Genomic DNA, 23,049 nt, shown 5'->3' with positions numbered 1-23,049 from the left:
TTGAGTTTTAAGCCAGCTTTTTCACTCTCCTTTTTCGTCTTCATCAAGAGGCTCTTTAGTTCCTCTTCGCTTTCTGCCATAAGGGTGGTGTCATCTGCGTGTCTGAGTTTATTGATATTTCTTCCTGCAATCTTGATTCCGGCTTGTGCTTCATCCAGTCCAGCATTTTGCATGGTGTGCTCTGCATATAAGTTAAATAAGCAGGGTGACAATATACAACCTTGACGTACTCCTTTCCCAATTTGGAACCAGTCCATTGTTCCTTGTCTGGTTCTAACTGTTGCTTCTTGGCCTGCATACAGGTTTCTCAGGAGGCAGGTCAGGTGGTCTGTATTCCCAGCTCTTTAAGAATTTTCCACAGTTTGTTGTGATCCACACAGTCAAAGGCTTTAGCATAGTCAATGAAGCAGAAGTATTTTTTATACTTTATATAGTTTTGTATACAGCAGAAGTATTTTTATACTTTATGTAGTTTTATATAGCAGAAGTATTTTTACATTTTATATAGTTTAGGGGGATGGTAGTATCTAAATTCTGCACAAGAGAGAGAAAAGATGAGAAAGATAAATACAGGCAAGTAAACAGAGGAAAAGGACCAAGAAAGGTGGAGAGGATCCCAAGCAGAGTGAACAGCTTGTGAAAAAGACCAGAGGCAGCAAGAGAAGATGTGGCTTATTTAAAGAATTAAAGGAAATTCCATTTGGCACTAGTATAACATGATAGGGCTCAGAGGATAGGAAGCTGAAGAGACAAGCAGAGCCAATGCTGCAGAGGAGTTTGGACACTGAGGGCAACAGGAAGCCTTTGAAGTGTTTTAAGGTCTGTGTTTTAGAACGATTTCTCCCTGGCCCTATGACTAGATTGGAGGAAAGCTGGAAGGAAAGGGGCAGGTTTCAAAGCTATTTCCCTAATCTAGGAGAAAAAGAAGGAAGGTTTTGTACTGAGGTAGAGGGATTATGGATAATTTTTCCACTTTTGTATTTTTCTGCCATTTTCAAACTGTATTTAACAAGTATGTGTTATTTTCATTAATGGGAAAAATAAGATGTTTAAAGGAAGATGAACTTTATGGTATTCTCCCTGAAAGTTCCTCCGAGCCTTTGGGACTATCTGCTAAGCCCAGAGCCTGTGTCCATACAAGAATCCACACCCACATGCTGACCCAGTGCCCTGGGAACAACCCAGTATCTCTACACAGAGAGGGTGAAATAGTCCATCTTCCAGGGACTCAAGGTATTTTGGGCAGAAGTTATAGCAACATAGAAAAGAGAGCAATGGCTTGCATTTCATACATAAAACCCAAGTGTTCATTCATTCACAAATGCACCTACAAGGTGTCAGGCATGGTTTGAAGCACTGAACAAAATTACAAAGTCCTGGTTATAATACATTCTAGCAGGCAAGACAGATCATCTGCAAATACAAATCCGACTAACTGTGTTCCCTATGTGATAAACCTTGTGCCCTCCTGATACTTATTGGTGAGAATGGTTTAGGAAACAGAAATAACTGCAGGTTTGCTGATTCACACCCATGCCAATGGGGCACCTGTTCGCAGAGACCTATGCTGCTGCAGTTTTTTTGTAATTGAGTTGAGTAACAGAGCTTTCAGTATCAATTTCATATATATGTATGTACATTTACAGATGTAACTCATTCCTCCAGTCTTCCCAGACAGTGGACACAAATGAAGTTACAGTAGCAACTCACATTTTAATAATGTGCTCTCCTGACCACTAAGGAGGGATTTCGGTGGTCTTTTCTTCCAAGCTTCTATTTGGGGGCATCCAAGGGCACCTCGTGTGTGTTCACAAGCAGGCTTTTTATATTCTTGTACCCCAGCCTCATCAGGGCTGTATGCTACACAAAAATCCACTTGCAGCAGTATCTCATTGCAGCCCTCCATAAGAATTTTGCTTCCCTGCCCAAGGAGCAGTTTTCAGAGATCCCCAAATAGCAACTGTTGAGGTGGAAAAATTCTCTTCAGAAGAGGAAAAATAGGAACAGTGTCCCTTTCCCTTCACACTATGAAAAGACCCAACCTGAGCCCATGTTAAGTGTTCAGGACTCTGGAAGCTGAAGCTCAGGAAGTGATTAACAATGTCTGGGTGCACTCTGAGGAGCATTTTCTCACCTGGTCCTGGAAGGTGAGATTGTTGATCGCCATTTGTCTCAAAGAGCTCCTTGTAAAAAAAAAAAACAACAAAAAAAAACACCTTTATCTTCTGCTTGTAGACCCCTCTCCACTGAGCATAAACCTAGTCCACAGGCTGGTCTGGGAAGCCCCGTGGTGGCCTCCTCAATGCCCTCTTGTCAGCTCCAAGCACCATGCACAAATCCCCACTTGGGCCAAGCAACTCAGCTGGGGCCATTCAAGGTCACCAAGTAGGCCCAGATGTGGCTAAATCTCAATTCAAGACAGGTAAGATGGAGAAAAATCCATTCAAAAAGATCAACATGGTTTAGGAGAGTATTAGGGTAGAAAGTCCATCCTGAACCACTGAGAAAGAAGGGATAAACAGAGAGGAGAGTGGGCTGGGATCAGTAGTCTGCCCCTTAGGACAATGAGCAGCAGGATGCAAATGGCCAGCCCAGGGGAAATACCCTCCCTCCTTCCTACCTGCCTTGCCACTGGGCCTGCTACTTCTCACACATGACCTTCTAGTTTAGAAGCCCTGCTATGGAGAACAGAAGGTCTCAGGGAATCAGGAAGTGAAGACAGAAGAGATATTGCCAAGAACCATCTCTAAATTTTAATTCTGGGCCATCACCCAAATTTTCTTTGCTGCTGCTGCTGCTAAGGCGCTTCAGTCGTGTCAGACCCTGTGTGACCCCATAGATGGCAGCCCATCAAGCTCCTCTGTCCCTGGGATTCTCTAGGCAAGAACACTGGAATGGGTTGCCATTTCCTTCTCCAATGCATGAAAGTGAAAAATGAAAGTGAAGTCTCTCAGTTGTGTCCGACTCTTCGCGACCCCTTGGACTGCAGCCTACCAGGCTCCTCCATCCATGGGATTTTCCAGGCAAGAGTACTGGAGTAGGGTGCCATTTCCTTCTCCAATTTTCTTTGACTGCAAGCTTTACTTTGTAGAGGTTCAGTGTCCTTTCAGATGGCAGCTTTGGGGCCCTACCACCATCAGTTCTGATGCCACTGTCTGAAGTTAGCTATTTACACAGATAGACCTCAGTCCCCTCCCTACCTGCAACAAGCCAGAGATTCTGAAGGAAACTCCCAGAGACAGAAACATTAGTCTCAAAGCCAATTCAAATGCTGCTTCCTCCACGAAGCACACCTGGAGCTCCCACTCCATATCCAAATTTCTTATAAACTTTCTTCTTCCTATAAAGTTCTACAAGGCTGTTTGCTCCCTTTGCCCTGTGGTGCAGTGACTTCTATGCTTTTATTTCCCAAACTGACTTCTATGACAGTCTAGCACTAGGGCCTAAACTCTCTGTGACAGATGCCAAACTTTATAGCAGTAGCCCTCACAGCACCACACAAAGTCCCTTCTGTAACAGACAGCAGATAATTAGCCAAGTACATTCCCAGGGGACTACTTACAAAGGCCATTTTCCTTGGCCCTAAAATGGTAGGACCCAAGTAGTAGGGAATTTTTACCCAGTCTATTGTAGTCCTCAGGGACAAGCCATGGAGGCTGTGATTCCTTGACTCAGCATGAGGCCTCCTCAGTCTTTCTGTGACTCCAGCAAAGTGGTCAAGGATTTTCTGACACTGTCTTTTCTCCAAGTCCCTGCTGTCATGTATTACGGTATCATTTGGATGTTTTCCACAAAGGGATAATGACCCACCCAGAACTGATAACCCAGCCAGTCCAAGCGTCTATGACATAAAGGCCTACATCTGTTCTGGTTGGTCAGGGCTCTCTCCCTGGCCTTCTCCACACATCCCTAGGGGCCAGTTTCCCTAAACTCCCTCTGAATGCTCCATTGCCTTTGTTTATCCTCTTCCCTCAGGCAGACCCATATTCATCCCTCGAAGTCCAGCTGAAGGGTCACCTCCTCTGTGGAATCCCTCTGACCTCTCCTTATAGCAGGGAGAACATTCTTTCCTCTCCGTTCGCCAAGCCCTCTGTATCCATTCTCCTACAGCACTTATTTTAGGCTGAAATTGCTTTCTGTTTCCATCTCCGCCACTTATATGAGCTTACATTTCACTCATCTTTAGCAGATCTAGCAAAGCACAATGCCTGGCAGGAGAAGGAGCCCCTCAGCAAACGTTTCTTGAATGAAAGAATGGACATGACCCTTGCAAATGTTTTCCAAAAACAGAAAGCAAGGAAATCCCCCAAAGCACTAAAATTAAAGTTCTTATTATTTTGTTATCTAAATCATGTCTTGCTTTTTAAAGTTAAAAATAATAATGGCTAATATTTATCAAGCACTTGCTAGCACATGTTAAAATTCAAAGCAACCATCTGAAGTAGAGATTGTCATTACCTTGTTTTATAGAAACAGAAACTGAGAAAGATTAAGTGTGTCCAAATTCACATAGCTGGTAAGTGGGAGTCTGTTTAGTTTGAAAGCCTGCTTTCTCAGCTACCACACTTTCCACACAGCCCTTCCAATACGAATTACAGTATGAGCATTTTCCTATATCTTTAAACTATATTTAATGTCTTTATAAAGGACAGGTTTCTACACATGGTTGTAGTACCTTGCTACTCAAAGGGTGGTGTGCTCACCTTGTCACTTGTTAGAAATGCATATTTCAGTTTACACCCCAGGTCTACTGAATCAGAGTCTGTATTTAACATGACCCCCTAGTGAGGTGTATCTGGGGTTCCCTGATTGCTCGGTTGGTAAAGAATCCGCTTGCAATGCAGGAGACCTGAGTTTGATTGCTGGGTTGGGAAGATCCCCTGGAGAAGGGAAAGGCTACCCACTCCAGTATTCTGGCCTACAGAATTCCATGGACTGTATAGTCCACAGGGTTGCAAAGAGTCGGACTTTCTAGTGAGACGTATATGTATTAAAGTTTGAGAAGCACTGGTTTAGATCAGGAGTCAACAGACAAAAATCCATGGGCCAAACCCAGCCCATCCCCTGTTTCTGTACAGCCCATGAGCTAAGAATGGCTTTTACATTTTTAAATGGTTGAAAAATTTTTCAAAGTAATAATACTACTTTATGATGTGAAAATTACGTGAAATTCACATTTCAATGTCCATAAATAAAACTTAATTGAAAAAAATTTTTTTTCCTGTTACTTACTGCCTGTGATTGCTTTGGTGCTACAATGGCTGATAAACTTGAGTAGTTATAACAGACTGTATGGGCCACAAAAATATTTGCTATCTGGTCCTTTACGGATGAAGTTTGCCAATCTCTTCCCTACTCTATCCCACATTCACTGCCACCAGCTCATAATGGGAATAGGAAAGAGGGCAGCCAGCATTCAGGAAGACCAGAGAGGAAAGAGCATCCTTAGGGAGAACCAGAGTTCAGTTGAGGCCAGAGGCTGCAGGAACTGCTGGAAGAGGATTTACCGTTGAGTAGAAGTCCAGAGGGAGGGGGAATTGGGCTGAGTGTGTGGTGTGGTAAGACAGCGGTGGTTAGGGAGAGGAGGCACAGAGCAGTGAGAAGACCAGAGTACAGGACACAGCCGCTGTGAGGAGGGAGCTCCTCAAAGGTGCATGGGAAGGCTGGCCAAGGCCAAGGATGAAAGGTCAGGTGGAGTTCTCAGCTTCAAGTTTCCCCATGGAGCACAAGTGCAGTTGTTTTGAGACTGCTGCAAGTTGAAGGGTTGGGTGTGTCCTGGTTGTTGAAATTGGCAGACTTTTCCTGAGGTTTCCAACCTGTGAGGGTGAAAAGGCATTCTCATCCTTAAGAAGAAATTATAATCTTGATGTGTATAGGGATGAAATATACTCTGCACCTTTATCTTGAGATGGAACTGGCTGCCTAAGTAAGGAGCTTGTTACACATGCAGGCTCCCTACCCCACCAGAAAGAGCTTCATTCAGTGGGAATCTGATTTTAAAAGATGACTAATACTTTGAGAACTACTGCTTCAGTGAATGAAAGAACTCAGGCCTCTGGAAGGAGTCAGCTTGAATAGGTCATGCTTCTGAAAGTGATCATTTATATGAGAGGTTGTTTCCTAGTTTCTGATGGTATACAGGACATCAGGAAGAGGCAAGAGCATTAGAGAGGAATTGATGGGCTCTCTCTGCTAAACCAAGAAGCAGGAGAAATGGGGGTAAGTTGCAGGCACCTGGGAAACTCTAGGAAAGGCATTATCTAGGAGAAGGCCTTGAAGGAGCTCAGGGACTAAAGCTAAGGGTTCTGATGCAGAGGACACCACCAAGTGAGATTCAGAGCACACAATGCCATAGAGCAGAAGTACCTGCCTCTCCCTATGACATGGGGCTTCCCAGGTGGTGCAGTGGTTAAGAATCCACCTGCCAATGCAGGAGACGCAAGATACCTAGGTTTGATCCCTGAGTAGGGAAGATCCCCTGAAGGAGGAATGGCAACCCACTCCAAGGTTCTTGCCTGGGAAATTCTGTGGACAGAGGAGCCTGGTGGACTACAGACCATGGGGTTGCAAAGAGTCAGACATGACTGAGCAACTGAGCACACACACACACATGACTTGAGGATCTCAAGTGATTGACAGATGAGGATGCTCAGGGCTGAGTTATGAAAGGCAAATGGCATATCTAATATGTATTTAGGTTATTTTCTGAACTTTCAAAAATTTCACCCCTATTCCACCGCTCCCGGTGTCTTTCACAACTGTCCCCTATATAATTATTTTCTCAGCTGCTAGATGGGGGCTCAATGCCAATTAAATTATGACACTGGCCCCCACAGAATCTCTGACACCAGGGTATATATGCAGGAGCAACTTATTTTTCACAAGTCACAAAACTAAAAATATCAGATAGTGTGAATACAAGGCATCATCTCATACATCAATAATTCAGTTTCCAAAAAAAGATGGATAGGGAGAAGAAGGTTAGGATAGGAAATTAGAGCTTTTTAAAATCTGCTTTAGACCTGCCGTGCAAAAGCAGTCATCTTTCCTGTTTTTCTATGTTTCCATTCATTGAATGAAACATGCTGGAAACAACCACATTTGAAGCACAGCATGAAACATCTGTCCAAACTGTTTTGGCTTTTCATTGAGACATTGGTTTGGTTTTTGCAGGCAGCACCTTGCTGTCATGAGACAAAAACATTCCCAGGCTCTTTAAGGTATTATGTAGGGTTGCTATTAGGAACTGAGCACACTTAAACAGATTCTCAGCCCACCCAGGAATATAGGTCTGACCCTTAAGGATAGTAAGTCAGGGAGTCAGATCCAAGAAAGGCCGACACTCCCTGCCCAGTTATTTTTAAACCCCAGAGGCTGCTTCTGCATATGATATCACTTATGTAACTTCTTTTTGCAAGGACTCCTCTGCTTCCCCAACCCAGCTTCCACACCCATCCCACCCCATAGCATCAGCACAACGATACATGTGCTGCTCCACCCCACTGTGAATTTGCCAACAGGCTAAGGATGTGGACATTGAGTAAATAAACACACAACAGTGAAATTGGCTTTTGTGCAACCAGCTTTCAAGAGTTACATTTTGTTCCTTTAGGTTTAAAATTTCAGTGCAATGGATAAGAAATTGCTCAAACTATATTGCAAAGCTGATTAGGAATTTCCATCATTAGAAATAGCATTATGTTATTTTGGAATAAAAGACTTTTTAATTTATACTGCAGCTTCCATGTATGAATATTAATCTAGAACAATCCTACTGGTTTCTATATGGTGGATTTATACATGAGTTTGATAAAAATCATATATTAAAACTTTTAAATAAATTCTAATAATAATTAGTGACCATCCACTCTAAAGAGTGAGCACTAACTAATGGGATTTTGCTTCAAAGAATCTGGTCTATTAAACATGACATTAAATATTCATCTATTTTAAAAGCTGCAAATGTCAATGAAAGAACAAAGCTGTCAAATGCTAGGAGTGTTTCATTAAGAAACACGGATGGGATTTTGATGAAGTTGGGGACTCAGACAAGCTTTATCTGCCAGTGAGACAGCTATTCATATTTTTTTTGTTGTTAGCAAAATACCAGAAGAGCATAAAACAGCAATATGCTAACCTGAATTGAAATTTTTCCTTTTCTACATTTCTACTACCCCAATCCTATTGCAAATAAAACCTTTATATAACTAAATTAGCATCTATTTCGATGGAAAGCTATTGACATCGGTACTATAATTAATTTGATACCCATGGCCAGGCTAAGAGAGAACTAGAATGGATAATCGGAATATCTAGTCATTTAAAAGGGTCATTTTAGCTGTTTCTTTTCATCTTCTATACCACTGTTTCAAATATGTATGCTTTTGGCTGCAGGTAACAGAACATCCAAATAACAATGGTATAAAAAGATAGAGTGTTCCAGTTGTTTGACCCTGCCCCAAATTTAGTGGCTTAACATCTATTTGCTCATGAATCTTCAATTTGAGAAGAACTTTGGTTGGGTGGGGGTTCGGGGTGGGGGGGCTTGTTTGCTCTCCTTGGCATCAGCTAAGGAAGCTTGAAGACTAGGGGCTAGAATCCTTTGACGGCTGATTCACTCATGTGTTTGTCAGTTCTTGATGGAAAGAGAGCTCAGGCTGGGACAGTTGGAGCTCCTTGGGTATCTCAATCTCTGTGTGGTCTTCTGAAATGGTTTCTCCAGCATGGCAGCTTCAGTGTAGACTACTTCTTTTTTTTCCGGTTGTACCAGGTTTTAGTTGTGCTGTGTAGGATCTAGTTCCATGACCAGGAGTTGAACTTAGGCCCCCTGCATTGGAAGTGTGAAGTCTTAGCCACAGGACCACCAGGGAAGTCCCTAGACTGACTTCTGACATGTCAACCGGAGGTTCTCAATTGCACAAGAGAGAGAGGGACTGATAACAAAGCAGAAACTGTATCACCTTTTATGACTTGTGGAGTCAATCATTATCACTCCTACTGCATTCTATTTATTGGAAGCAAGTCATTAGGGCTGCCCTATATTCAAGAGAAGACGAATTAGGCTACATCTTTGATAGGAGGAGTGTCAAGGAATTTGTAGCTGCGTCTTAAAATCACCATGAAAGGATTTGTTTTCCCTATATAATGTCTAAAGGGAAGCATTTCTGTATAGTGTGGGGCTCCATGACGTAATAAAAATCAAGTTTTTCTCCTGTAATTCTGCTTTACCGTTTTCAGTACATTGCTTCATTGTCTCAAAGTCACAAGATGACTGTTAGAGATCCAAACATCATAACGATGTTTAAGACCAAAAAATAAAGTGGAAGAATTAAAAAAAAAAAAAATCAGCTTCTAGCTCCTTTTTTCAGGAAATAAAAGACCCTTCCCAAAACCCTCCTCAGCAGAATTCCACTTACGCTGCACTGGCTGGAACTCTGTTCGAAGGCCACCCCTTGCTTCAGGGGAGGTAAGAACAGTGACTATTCAGCTTCTCCATTCTCTATTGTAGAGGTAGGCAAGGGTGGAGAGATCTGAAAATCAGCCAAGCCATGCTTTTGCCCTCCATATCAGACCCATAAAATCATGACTAGGAGGAGTTTCAAAGAGCTGTTTCTCTTCCCTCAGCCAAAATTAACAGGGAAATGACTTGAAAATGGTTAGCAGAGGGAAAATGCATCAGCTAATGAATGGAATCGCTTTCAACTATATATTTCCAAACAGGATCAAAAGCTAAATGTTGAATTAAATGAATCATTTGTACAGTTTAACAGGAAGCAGAATTGGGTCATCACAGAAATATTTGCCAACAAGATAGGGAGGACAAAGAAGAGGGAAGACTACTAACTTCTGACAAAATGATAAAGCTGCTCACAGATTACCTTGGGTTCAGAGGCCCAGGGCTAAAAATAATTTGGGAGCAGGGCAAAAAGCAACAATTACCTGATAACCCCAACCCAAATCTTATATCTTACTTTATGGAGCTTCTTTTTTTAGGCTTCTGTTGCCACTAGTGAATAAAAACAGGAAGAATACTGTGAGTTGATGGATTTCATTTAACCCAACAATTATTTGAATTTAAGCTTTAAAGATTCTATAACATTTAACTAAAGAAAAAAAATTAAAACCCCTCTCTTTCCTCTTCACAAGCAAAGAGCTCCCTAAGTCTATTGTCTTGAGCTATGTGCTATGGTCTCACACAAGAATAAGGAAATCGCACTACACAGATATTTTCCTGATACATACAAACATTAACACATGACCCCAATAATAGCTAAGACTGAAGAATGAGACAACCAGATTTACTGACTCTGATGGTGTCGAGAGGTCTTTTTCAGGTAAACTAGCAGACATTCATAAAAATGCATGTATGTAAGGGCAAGAGCTGAACATGAAGAAAGAACATGCCCACACTGAGAATGCCAGTAACCCCTGGCATTAACTCCCAGTGAGTTTAGGGGAATAGTGAGTGGTTAATCCTAAAAAAAAAAAAAAAAAAGGAATGGGGAATAAGAAACCTTGCCCTTCATAATGAAAGAATTCTGACATAAAGAAATTAAATAATTTCTCCAAAGTGACATGCCACATATGAAATGGAAAAAAAGCCCAAGCATTTACAAGCATTTCCATTTATAGTTTAATTTGGAATAGAAAGTCATGCAGGTCTTTATTCTAAACAGTGACCAACTTGATCTAACACAAAATACATACCTCAAACAAAATCATATAACCAATCCTTTTTATAATTTATAAGCTATTACTTTGTTTTCCATGTTTTTATCATCTGCAAAATTTAGTTAAGAAGCAAAGAATCAGCTTATAGCACTCACTATTCCATATATTTATTACTCATATTTCAAATTACAATCACATTATGATGACTCTTGATCCTCATAGAGTACAACAAAATAATAATTTGAATTTTTTCTTATTATAAAAAAAAGTTTAAAGACAGACTGTAAGATACTTCTGATACTCCCAAGCACATAGCAAAATTCTGAAGTGCAGAAACTATCATAAACCTGTAACTCTCCAAAGCAACTGTCAAGTTCCAGGCTCAGGATAAGTGACTCATACTCTCAAAATTAGTCAACATCTCTCACAAACTCATACATATTTTTCATGTATGAAAATATTTTGAGATAAAATATTTCCCACACTCATTTCTAACTAGAAATACCCACTGGGTTTTGATTGAAAAGATCTCTTAGATATTACTCAATTAGGTGACAACAATATTAGTCCCCATTAAGCATTAATTTGCTTTTTACCCTGCAAAAACTAACACAGATGTAAAATAGGCATTGGCCACTCCTGAAATGTACATCTGATGATAAGACAATAAGCAAGTTTATGATAATTTGATACATGAGCTGTTGTTTGTTCCATGCCTCCTTTTCCACTGCCACTTTTGCCAGAAATGAAAGTTAACAGCAAATGCTTCTGTTTTCTACATTGTGTCCAACATCCTTATGTGTGGGACACACACACACTAGTTTAGATCAACAAGCATTTATCAAGTATCTACTGCCAGTTGCCAAGCTGGTATTGTAGACACAATGCCAAAAGTGGCAGCCTCTGGCTGTCTTAATTCTCACTTGAGGTCATCATTTGCTAACTATATATCCTCTGGCGAGTTCCTCAGTCTTTCTAAGCCTTAACTTATTTATCTGAAAAATGAGAATACTAATAATACCTACTTCATGGGAGTTTTGTGGATAGTCAGTTCAGTTCAGTTCAGTTCAGTCGCTCAGTCGTGTCTGACTCTTTGAGACCCCATGAACTGCAGCACACCAGGCCTCCCTGTCCATCACCAACTCCCGGAGTCCACCCAAACCCATGTCCATCAAGTCAATGATGCCATCCAGCCATCTCATCCTCTGTCGTCCCCTTCTCCTCCTGCGCTCAATCTTTCCCAGCATCAGGGTCTTTTCCAGTGAGTCAGCTCTTCGTATCAGGTGGCCAAAGTACTGGAGTTTCAGCTTCAACACCAGTCCTTCCAATGAACACCCAGGACTGATCTCCTTTAGATGGACTGGTTGGATCTCCTTGCAGTTCAAGGGATTGTCAAGAGTCTTCTCCAACATCACAGTTCAAAAGCATCAATTCTTCAGTGCTCAGCTTTCTTTATAGTCCAACTCTCACATCCATACATTACCACTGGAAAAACCATAGCCTTGACTAGACAGACATTTGTTGGCAAAGTAATGTCTCTGCTTTTTAATATGTTATCTAGGCTGGTCATAACTTTCCTTCCAAGGAGTAAGTGTCTTTGAATTTCATGGCTGCAGTCACTATCTGCAGTGATTTTGGAGCCCAGAAAAATAAAGTCAGCCACTGTTTCCACTATTTCCCCATCTATCTGCCATGAAGTGATGGGACCGGATGCCATGATCTTAGTTTTCTGAATGTTGAGTTTTAAGTCAACTTTTTCACTCTCCTCTTTCACTTTCATCAAGAGGCTCTTTAGTTCTTCTTCACTTTCTGCCATAAGGGTGGTGTCATCTGCATATCTGAGGTTATTGATATTTCTCCTGGCAATCTTGATTCCAGCTTGTGCTTCTTCCAGCCCAGCGTTTCTCATGATGTACTCTGCATATAAGTTAAATAAGCAGGGTGACAATATACAGCCTTGATGTGCTCCTTTTCTTATTTGGAACCAGTCTGTTGTTCCATGACAAGTTCCAACTGTTGCTTCCTGACCTGCATACAGGTTTCTCAAGAGGCAGGTCAGGTGGTCTGGTATGCCCATCTCTTTCAGGATTTTCCACAGTTTATTGTGATCCACACAGTCAAAGTCTTCGGCATAGTCAATAAAGCAGAAATAGATGTTTTTCTGGTACTCTCTTGCTTTCTTGATGATCCAGCGGATGTTGGCAATTTGATCTCTGGTTCCTCTGCCTTTTCTAACACCAGCTTGAACATCTGGAAGTTCACGGTTCACGTATTGCTGAAGCCTGGCTTGGAGAATTTTGAGCATTACTTTACTAGCATGTGAGATGAGTGCAATTGTGTGGTAGTTAGAGCATTCTTTGGGATTGGAAAGAAAACTGACGTTTTCCAGTCCTGTGGCCACTGCTGAGCTTTCCATATTTGCTGGCATATTGAGTGCAGCACTTTCACAGCGTCATCTTTCAGGATTTGAAATAGCTCAACTGGAATTCCATCACCTCCACTAGCTTTGTTCGTAGTGATGCTTCCTTGACTTTACGTTCCAAGATGTCTGGCTCTAGTTGAGTATTAAATAAGATAAGTCATATGCAGAGCCTGGTATCTAGTGAGTGAAATGAACTTTGCTATCATCACCACCATCATCGTTATCACAGCATGATCTCTTAATCTTTATTTCCCCAATTGGGGGAAAAGACACATAAACAGTTTTCTTTTTGTGTTGTGCTGATCTTAGAGGACCGGTACTTTGAGGAATGTCTCTGAGCCGAGAGCTGAAAGATGACTAGAGTTAGCCAGATGAAGGAGAAAGGTGTTCCAGAGGGAAGAGCTTGAGCAAAGTCACAAGGAGCATATTGTGCACAAGAACTGGATGTGGTTTTCTATTATTAGACAGGAAGTTCAAGATGTGGAGTGGTCAAAAATGAGCTTCATAAGGAAGGTGAGAACCAAATTATGGGAAGTCTTACACACCACCTTAAGACAACTAGATTTCTTTCTGTAGACAAAATTTCCTAAGCCAAGTTATATAAAGTACTGGTGTTCACAAAATTATTTCACGAGATGTTCCTCAAAATAATAGCTTTACTGAAACTTGTTTCTGGAAATATCCTCAAGGTTATCTCTGCTGAGTGATTCATAATGCATATATGAAGGCTTACATATATATCAGCATACTGAAGGCTCTGAAAAGTCCTGCAATAAAAGGGCCTCATTATCTCAGGTTAGCCTGCTATTTTTAATTGATTTTACTGCAAGTCATCATTTTAACAGGATACTGAGCTTTTTCTGGGTTTTAATCAGAATAGTGAATTAGACACTATAGCTAAGTAAAATCACTCTAGCTACAGAGATGGATTTCCAAGGAGTATGACTACAGAGTGTGAGTGAGATGATGATGATCCAAGGTGGAGGAGATGTAAAGATTCAAGATATATTTAAAGTTAAAACTATCAGAAGTTTTACTGATAGAGTAGAGTGAGGGAAATGGCTATTTAGAATGATACCTAGAGTTCTGGCTCAAGCCAAAAGAATAGTAGTGCCACTTGCTTCAAAAGAACTATAGAAAAACATGACACAGAGGAAGGAATGAGAGGTAGGTAAGATAAAGAACTCAGTTTGGGACATGATAAGCTTGAAACACCCATGACCTTTCCAAATTAAATTACAGGTAGCAATTAAGTCAACAAACTATTGTTTAGCCCCAGTCTAAATCAGGGTCATCTGACAAATAATTCCCTGATCATCCTAGCCTAAACTTCAAAATTAATTTCAGATTCCATAATGCATTATATTAATTTTAACATCAGCATATTTACTTAGCATAATTTACTAAGATTAGCATTTGGTCATATTAAATAATTCAGGGTTTTCTTAATGCATTTCTAAATTAAAATATGCAGATGGACATATACAGACAGATGAATCTCAAATCACTCAAGATGAATTAAATTCTCACTTAAAACATGGATCTGCCGTAGAACTACTGTCATAATTCAGATTGGTGTTACCAACCTATATAAATGAATTTATTTTTCGTGTATGTTGTCATGTATCATTTATTAAAACTGATTTATTTTCTTCCTGTTCTAACCCTAAGCTCTGTGAAAGCTTCACCTTTGTGCCCTGAGAGTCTGAAACAGTTGTGGACACACAGAAAATGTACATTAAAATTTTGTTGAATAAATTAATTAGAGCAGGTCACAGTAACAAATACAAGATAACAAACTTCCAACTCGACTCTCTCCCTAGTTGATCTCATCTACCTTGTGAACTTTCAATATGGTCTACATGCTAATGACTCCCAAACTGTTATCAGCTCTGCCCTCCCTTGAAAATCAGACTTTACTTTCCAGTCTTATTTGACTTTCCCATCTGAACATTCAACAAGGACCTTAAACATAATTTATCCCTGGTGACACTGCTAGTTGTCTGCTTCCATAACATCCATTCACCCCTTACTCCTTATTAAAATACCCTGTTTGAACTTAGAGAAACAATGTGTCCAGCTAAAGAGCTCAGCCTCCCTTGCAGCTAGAGGTGGTCACCTGACATAACTTTGATCAATGAGATAAAAAGTAGGGGTCTACTGAGGATCTCTGCAAGATTTTTTTCTTTCCTGACATGGACACCATCCTCTTCCTACTTTCAGCTTCCTCCTTCTCCCATCCAGAGTACTTACACTATGCTTGGAGCTGCAGCACACCTGTTACATCAGTGGAAATGAAAGATATGATAAAGAAGGGCTTTCAGACCTTTCCCTGTCATACACATCTCAATTTCTAATGTCACCATCCATCTAGTAACTCAAGCCAAGTAAAAAAAATCTAGGTATCCTTGATGCCTCCTTCTGATTCTACCTCTAAATTATTTCTTCAAACTCATCTTCTCTCCATTTCTGCCATACAGCCAACCCATTGCCATAGCTCCCCACTGCACTTCCTGCTACAATCCATCTTCCACACCACACCCAGGGTGGTCTTTTGAAAACACATAGGTTACATCACTCCCTATTTTAAAACCTTCCAATTGCTTCCTGTTTTTCTTATAATATCCATATGCCTGCCCATGGCTTACAGGGCTCTCCATGACCTGACCTCATCTTGTACCCATGCCCTTCTTACTATACTCAAGTTATACCACCTTCACTTTATTCCTCAAAAGGATCAAATGCATTCCCATCTTAGGGCCTCTGTACCTGATGTTCCCTCTGCTTCAAATACTTTTTGACCTGGCTCTTCCCATGATTGGCTTCTCATCATTCAGGTCTCAGCTCAAATGTCACCTCCCTACGGAGGCCTTCTCTGACCACCCTGTGATCATTATCCATACACCCTGTGTTATTTCCTTCACATGCTCATCATTTTCTGAAGTTATCTTGCTTATTTAGTTGTTTGTCATTTTTTGTCTCCTTCTAGATTATAGTCTTCATGAGTGCAGAAACTGTGTCTCTTATTCTCTGCTTCATCCCCACAGCTAGAACAATATTTGGCACACAGTAGGCACTTGATAAATACTGTTTTTAATAAATGGATGAATTTTTTAAAAAACCAACATACAGTCTTGGACTCTTAGAAAACTGCCACATTTTATGGTTTAGAAACATATGAATTTTCTTGTTTAAACACTTGAATAGCAGAAGAGAATTTTGTATTTAAATAAAAGTTCACTCTAGCATATGAGTTAGAAATAACTGAATGTACTTAATCTTATTAACTATCCTTTATCATGTTTAAATATTTTTGCTTACCACATATAATCTTGAACCTAGTTGTAGTAACATAATATGGGATTAGATCCCTCATACAAGTTGCCAAGTGTCAGGTTTTTACATAAAACAAGCCCTTAGGAGTTTGGAAGGGGCCCAACAGACTCACAGTTCAAAGCTTCCAGATCCATTTACATGTGGTAGCACGAGGGAAAGGCTGTCCTTCTGACTATTCCTATGGACAGCATAGAAAGCCAGGGATTTTTTCCCCAAACTCTTCGATTTCAATCCAGTGAAAATAAAGCACGTAGGGAAAATGTTCAAGGTTAATCAATATGGCCTCTATAAGGGACAAATGCTTTCAAAACCACGAGGAGTAGGATATACATTTCTGATCAGTTTTATTTCTAGATTTTTTTTTCAATAATTTTGAAGTTTGGGGGGATTTTTCCAGTATTTTCATTAGTAGATTGTTAGTGTTGGAAGAAAAGGGAAAATGAAAGAGTTTTATACCACCACCCTTCCTGGCACCACTACAGAGGCTGGTAACAGAACAAGTTAAAAGGCTCAATGCCTGGAGCTCCCAAAGGTGTTGTCATGCTATGTCATGGACAACCCAGAGCAGAAGAGGAGGGAAGCAGGTGCTGGGACAGGTCAGGGCACATACAGAACACCAGGTCCTAGGTGGCAATAAGGAACACTCACAAAGCAAGAACACTCTCTTCCCTTGGCTTCTTTCATTTCCTTTGCATCTCAAAGTGTGATCCATGAAGTCCTGGGGAACTCTGCTGGGGAATCCAAGAGATCAAAACTACTTTCATAATGATGTTTGAAGAATAATTTGACTTTTACACTATGTGGACATTTATATTGATGATGCAAAAGTAATATTGGCTCAAACTGACAGTCCCTTAATACATGTTGCAGCAGGAGCACCAAACTATACCCAAAAGACACCATTTTCTTCACCAGCACAAACTCACAAATTGAAAGGAAAGAAAGCTAGTTTTACTTAAGAATGTCCTTGATGAAACATTAAAAGTCACTAATTTCATTAAACCTCAAAACTTCAGGATGGGTCTTAGTAATACTCTGACAAACTGGGACAGACACAGAGGCACATCTGCTCTGAGGTGGAATGGGTATTGCCAGATAAATGCCTGTGTTATTGTTAGAGTTACAAGCTGAACTAACCATTTTTTTCATGAAACATCATTTTTACTTGAAAAAGCAACTTATTCAGATTTAGGAATTCGGCAGACATTTTCTCGAAAATGAACAAAATGAGCCTGTTATTTCAAAGAAAACACCTGGCAATATTTGTTGACAAGTAACATTTAAGAAACCACCTCTTGCTGAGATTTGGGGTCGTATCTATAACTATCCAAAAAAAGCTACTAAAATATTCCTCCCTTTTCCAAATGCATACCTCCATGACACCAGATTTTCTTCATATACTTCAATAGAAACATCTACCAGATTGAATGCAGATGCCAGTATAAAAATCCAGTTTGTGTTCTATCAAGTCAAACATCAAAAATATTTGCAAAAAATATAAAACAATGCTGTGCTACTCACTGATTTTTTGTTTTGGAAAATAAATACGTACATATAAAAATATGTTAATTTACCTATAATGGGTTTGTTGTTTTCAAATGAATTAATAATATGTGTTTTTTAACATCTTAGTTTTGATTTCTAGTATAGTTAATATTCATAGCTATAATCCCAAAAAACAAAAACTCTTTGGAATCCTCAATTTTTAAGAATATAAAGGAATCCTGAGGCCAAAACTCCTTATATTAGGTAGTTAAAATAGAAATTTATGCTAGTAATATATAATAGAACTATGTTATAGAAATAGAAAAATGTTTAATAGAAATATATAGCAGAAATCCTACATTTATAATAGCATAGATCATTTTCATTCTACTGCAAAAAAGAGGTAGTTTTTTTATACAGTTAAAGTAAAAATTCACACAGCAGAATCAAGGTTACCACCCACCTTGTCCTCACAGTAACCAGTGGCTTGAGAGGTTAAAAAGCTGTTAGTATGCAGTGGCAGATGGGCTAGTGGCACAGGAAGAGGCAGCAATGACTGGATTGGGGAATAAAAAAAGGTATGATGGGATAAAATGCTCCATTGCTTTATGGGCCTTTCTAGTGAGGAGATCTGAACAATGAGAAATGTACTCTGATACAAGATTACTTTTTTAGATTTGTGTTTTCCCTTCTGTTTTTCCACTTTGAGGCCCTCATTCATCTGAGTACAGGTTCTCTGTTCCCTTGCCTCAGGGAAAGTTTGAGGTTGCAATATCTAAATTTGGTTTTAAGAGGCATTAAGGAGAATATAGTTAAATCTGGGGAGGATCTGTCTAAAATGAGAGTCTCTCTGGCTTGGTGGGGGAGTCAAAGTCTCGGGTCGTCTGTGTCCTGCCTTACTTCCTGCCAATGCCCCAAGGACCCAGCAGGACCTCAGAGAGACATCAGTGTACCAAGAGGCAGACCACTGGCCCAGGCTTCTCCAACCACAACGATGGCCTCCATGCACTAAAGATGGCACAAAGATTGCAGAAGGGAGGCCCTTAAAGGCTGCAAAGGGAGAGACAGTGGCATCTTGCCAGGAACCTGTGTGGCCAGATGGCCGATGCCTTTCTGGGCCCTAGGATGTGTCATCTCTGCTTGAGAGCTTGGAACCTTGACACAGCCTCCAATGGAAACCCCAGGAACAAGGAGTTGAATTCCTCACTAGCCCTTCAGATTGTGGGGAGAGGGTCAAAGTTAACTACTGAATTAAAAGTAGAGAAGTATGAATATTATTTGGTAATAAAAAGGAACAACACAGTGACACATGCTACAATAAGGATGAACCTTAAAACATTATGCTAAATGAAGTCAGTCACAAAAGGTCACATATTTTATGATCTCACTTATATGAAAGGTCCAGAATAGGCAACTCTACAGACAGAAAGTTGGTTAGTGGTTACCTGAGGCTGGGGAACTAAGGGGTAAATACTGAAGAGTGTGTGCGTGCAAGTCGCTTCAGTTATGTCCAACTCTTTGCAACCCTATGAACCAGAGCTCACCAGGCTCCTCTGTCCATGGGATTCTCCAGGCAAGAAAACTGGAGTGAGTTGCCATACAGTCCTCCAGGGGATCTTTCTGACCCAGCAATCGAACCAGAGTCTCTTACGTCTCCTGCATTGGCAGGCGAGTTCTTTACCACTAGCGCCATCTATGAAACCCAAATACTGAAGAATAGGTGATTTTTTTTTTTTTTTTTTTTGGGAGAGGAGAGGTGTGATGAAAATGTCATAAAATTGATTGGGATGATAGATGTACAATTCTGTGCCTATACCCAAGAATTGAATTTTATACTTAAAAAGGGTGAATTACATGGCATATGAGTTATATCTCAATAAAGCTGTTACCAAAAAAAAGTATAGAAGTCTGATTTCATGCCCATTTTACATACACCATGCTTTACAGTTATGTTATGAGGCTGCATCAAGCTGAGGTGGTAACTTCTGAACACACATATTTGTACTGGCTCAGGGCCTAGTCAAAATGCCCACAGCACCAGCAATGTGGAAAGGTGTGGCACAGGGCAGAACATGGGCTCCAGGGAACAAGGGAGGGGGCAACAACTGGTCTTGGCAAGTGGTCTGTGTCACCAAGGGACCACACATGCCACCAGGGCACTATCTTGGGTAACACTAGAGCAAGTGGTATTCAGAGATGTGAGAGAACAACCAACATTAAGGAGATCCTCAGCAGATTGCAACACCCCACATCAGAGAAGGGGTCCAGTGGCAGAATCTTGCTCCAGCACATGATTGTGATGAGGGCTGCAGCCCTGGAGAGACTGGGCAAGTTATCCAGGAAGGACTTGAGGCAACCCAGCAGGGATTTAGTTAATAAATAATAATAAGTTAATGATAATAAAAATATAGAATTGATATCATTTATGTATAATAGTATAATAGTATGAACTATAAATCACATAAGCTCTAATAATAATGACAATAGCAAACACTAATTGTCAGGTACTGCTATATGTACTTTACAGTTTTTAATTTACTAAATCTTCACAACCTCTGAAATCACTACTATTATCCTCCCCATTTTACAGATAGAAAATTGAGTCACAAAAAGATGAGGAGACTTGACCAAGATCATTAGTAAGGGCAGAGCTGAAATTAAAACACAAGCAATATGGTCCCAGGACCTATCCTGACAACGCTACCATGTTGCAGTTAGGGTAGAGGCCCACTTCCTACAACTGATTAACCAGGACCGTAGGAACCATGGTTGGTATTGAATCCCCTTCAGCATTGAACAAGAAATCTTTAAAGCCCTTCCTGTAGAGGAAGGGTTGGTCCCAGAGCCTGGGCTAGTAGTAGTTAAATGATGGCCTTTGTAGAAAGAAGCCAGACAGGGAAGCAGGCAACCGCAGACACATCTTGTTTTCTTCTTTTACAGTTGAGGAATCTGAGGCTCGAAGAAGTTACACAGTTTGCCTGAAGACTCAGTAAACAATGGAGTCAAGAATGGATCTCAGAACTCCTGATTCCAAGATCGAAGCTGTGAACTGGCTTTTAGAAATGAACTGGCAATGTCAAATAGTAAGTGAATTGGGCAGTGGGGTAGCAGAATGGTTAAAAACATGTGCTTGGTGGCCAGACCCCAGCTATGCCAAACATCTTATGATCTTGAAAGAGCTACTAACCTTTCCTATAAAACAGGTGCAGTAATGGTAATAACAATGTCTGCCTCTTGGAGTTGCTCTGGGAATTCTATGAAAAAGTGTGTGTGTAAGAATCTGATTGCCCAACATACAGTAGGTTCTCAATAAGTGGGAGCTGTTTGAGCAGCTGTTCCTCTTATCCTGCTGAATGATGACAAGCTCTGAGGCAGCCCAGATCTTTCCCCTAAGCCATTTTACCTCCTTATACTTAATAGACTACAAGATGGCATAAATATAACTTTTATATGCACTGGGCATATATTCTGGCTCAGAATATTAGTGCTGAAAGGCACATTAGAATGTTGTTACTGTTCAGTCATGTCTCTTTGCAACCCCACGGACTGCAGCACACCAGGCTTCCCTGTCCTTCACCATCTCCTGGAGCTTGCTCAAACTCATGTCCATTGAGTCGGTGATGCCTTCCAACCATCTCATCCTCTTTCATCCCCTTCTCCTGTCTTCTATCTTTCCCCAACATCAGGGTCTTTTCCAATGAGTCAGCACTTCGTATCAGGTAGCCAAAGTATTGGAGCTTCAGCTTCATCATCAGTCCTTCCAATGAATATTCAGGGTTGATTTCCTTTAGGACTGACTAGTTGGATCTCCTTACAGTCCAAGGGATTCAACAGATGAGAAAATTAAGGGTCAGAGCAGTCACATATGTTGCATAAGGGTTTATAGCTAGTTACCAGGAGAGCAAAGTCAGATCTTTAATTTGCAATTTAAAATTTTTCAAAGCTGTTAGAAGGAGGTAGAAAAGAAGAAAACTTAAGGAGTGAAATTGTGACAGCTTCATGTAGCCCTTCAATCCAGAACGTAAGGCACAGGAAAAGACCTGCCATACCTGAGAAAACCTTGACCACTGATGATGCTCTGGCCAAGCCTCTCCCCACTGTCAGCATGCACAGGTGAGGTGATGCTTCCTGGCCAACAGGAAGTACTGCTTTCAGATATTCATCCCATATCAGCCCACCCTTGTTGATGGTATAGTCTGTACTGAACAAAGGAAACTCGACCTTGGTTGATACACCAGTTCAGTTCAGTTCAGTCGCTCAGTCGTGTCCGACTCTTTGAGACCCCATGAATTGCAGCACACCAGGCCTCCCTGTCCATCCAACTCCCGGAGTCTACCCAAACCCATGTCCATCGAGTCGGTGATGCCATCCAACCATCTCATCCTCTGTCGTCCCCTTCTCCTCCCGCCCCCAATCCCACCCAGCATTAGGGTCTTTTCCAATGAGTCAACCCTTCACATGAGGTGGCCAAAGTATAGGAGTTTCAGTTTCAACATCAGACCTTCCAATGAACACCCAGCATTGATCTCTTTTAGGATGGATTGATTGGATCTCCTTGCAGTCCAAGGGACTCCCAAGAGTCTTCTCCAACACCACAGTTCAAAAGAACCAATTCTTCGGCGCTCAGCTTTCTTCACCGTCCAACTCTCACATCCACACATGACCACTGGAAAAACCATAGCCTTGACTAGACGGATTTTTATTGGCAAAGTAATGTCTCTGCTTTTAAATATGCTACCTAGGTTGGCCATAACCTTCCTTCCAAGGAGTAAGCGTCTTTTAATTTCATGGCTGCAGTCACCATCAGCAGTGATTCTGGAGCCCAAAAAAGTAAAGTCTGACACCGTTTCCACTGTTTCCCCATCTATTTCCCATGGAGTGATGGGACCAGATGCCATGATCTTAGTTTTCTGAACGTTGAGCTTTAAGCCAACTTTTTCACTCTCCTCCTTCACTTTCATCAAGAGGCTCTTTAGTTCTTCACTCTCTGCCATAAGGGTGGTGTCATCTGCATATCTGAGGTTATTGATATTTCTCCTGGCAATCTTGATTCCAGCTTGTGTTTCTTCCAGCCCAGCATTTCTCATGATGTACTGTGCATATAAGTTAAATAAGCAGGGGGACAATATACAGCC

Source organism: Giraffa tippelskirchi, chromosome 4 (assembly GCF_054371585.1).
Source record: "Giraffa tippelskirchi isolate mGirTip1 chromosome 4, T2T-mGirTip1v1.2.pri, whole genome shotgun sequence".
Classification (NCBI taxonomy): Eukaryota; Metazoa; Chordata; class Mammalia; order Artiodactyla; family Giraffidae; genus Giraffa; species Giraffa tippelskirchi.
Note: the sequence above shows the minus strand (reverse complement) of the source record.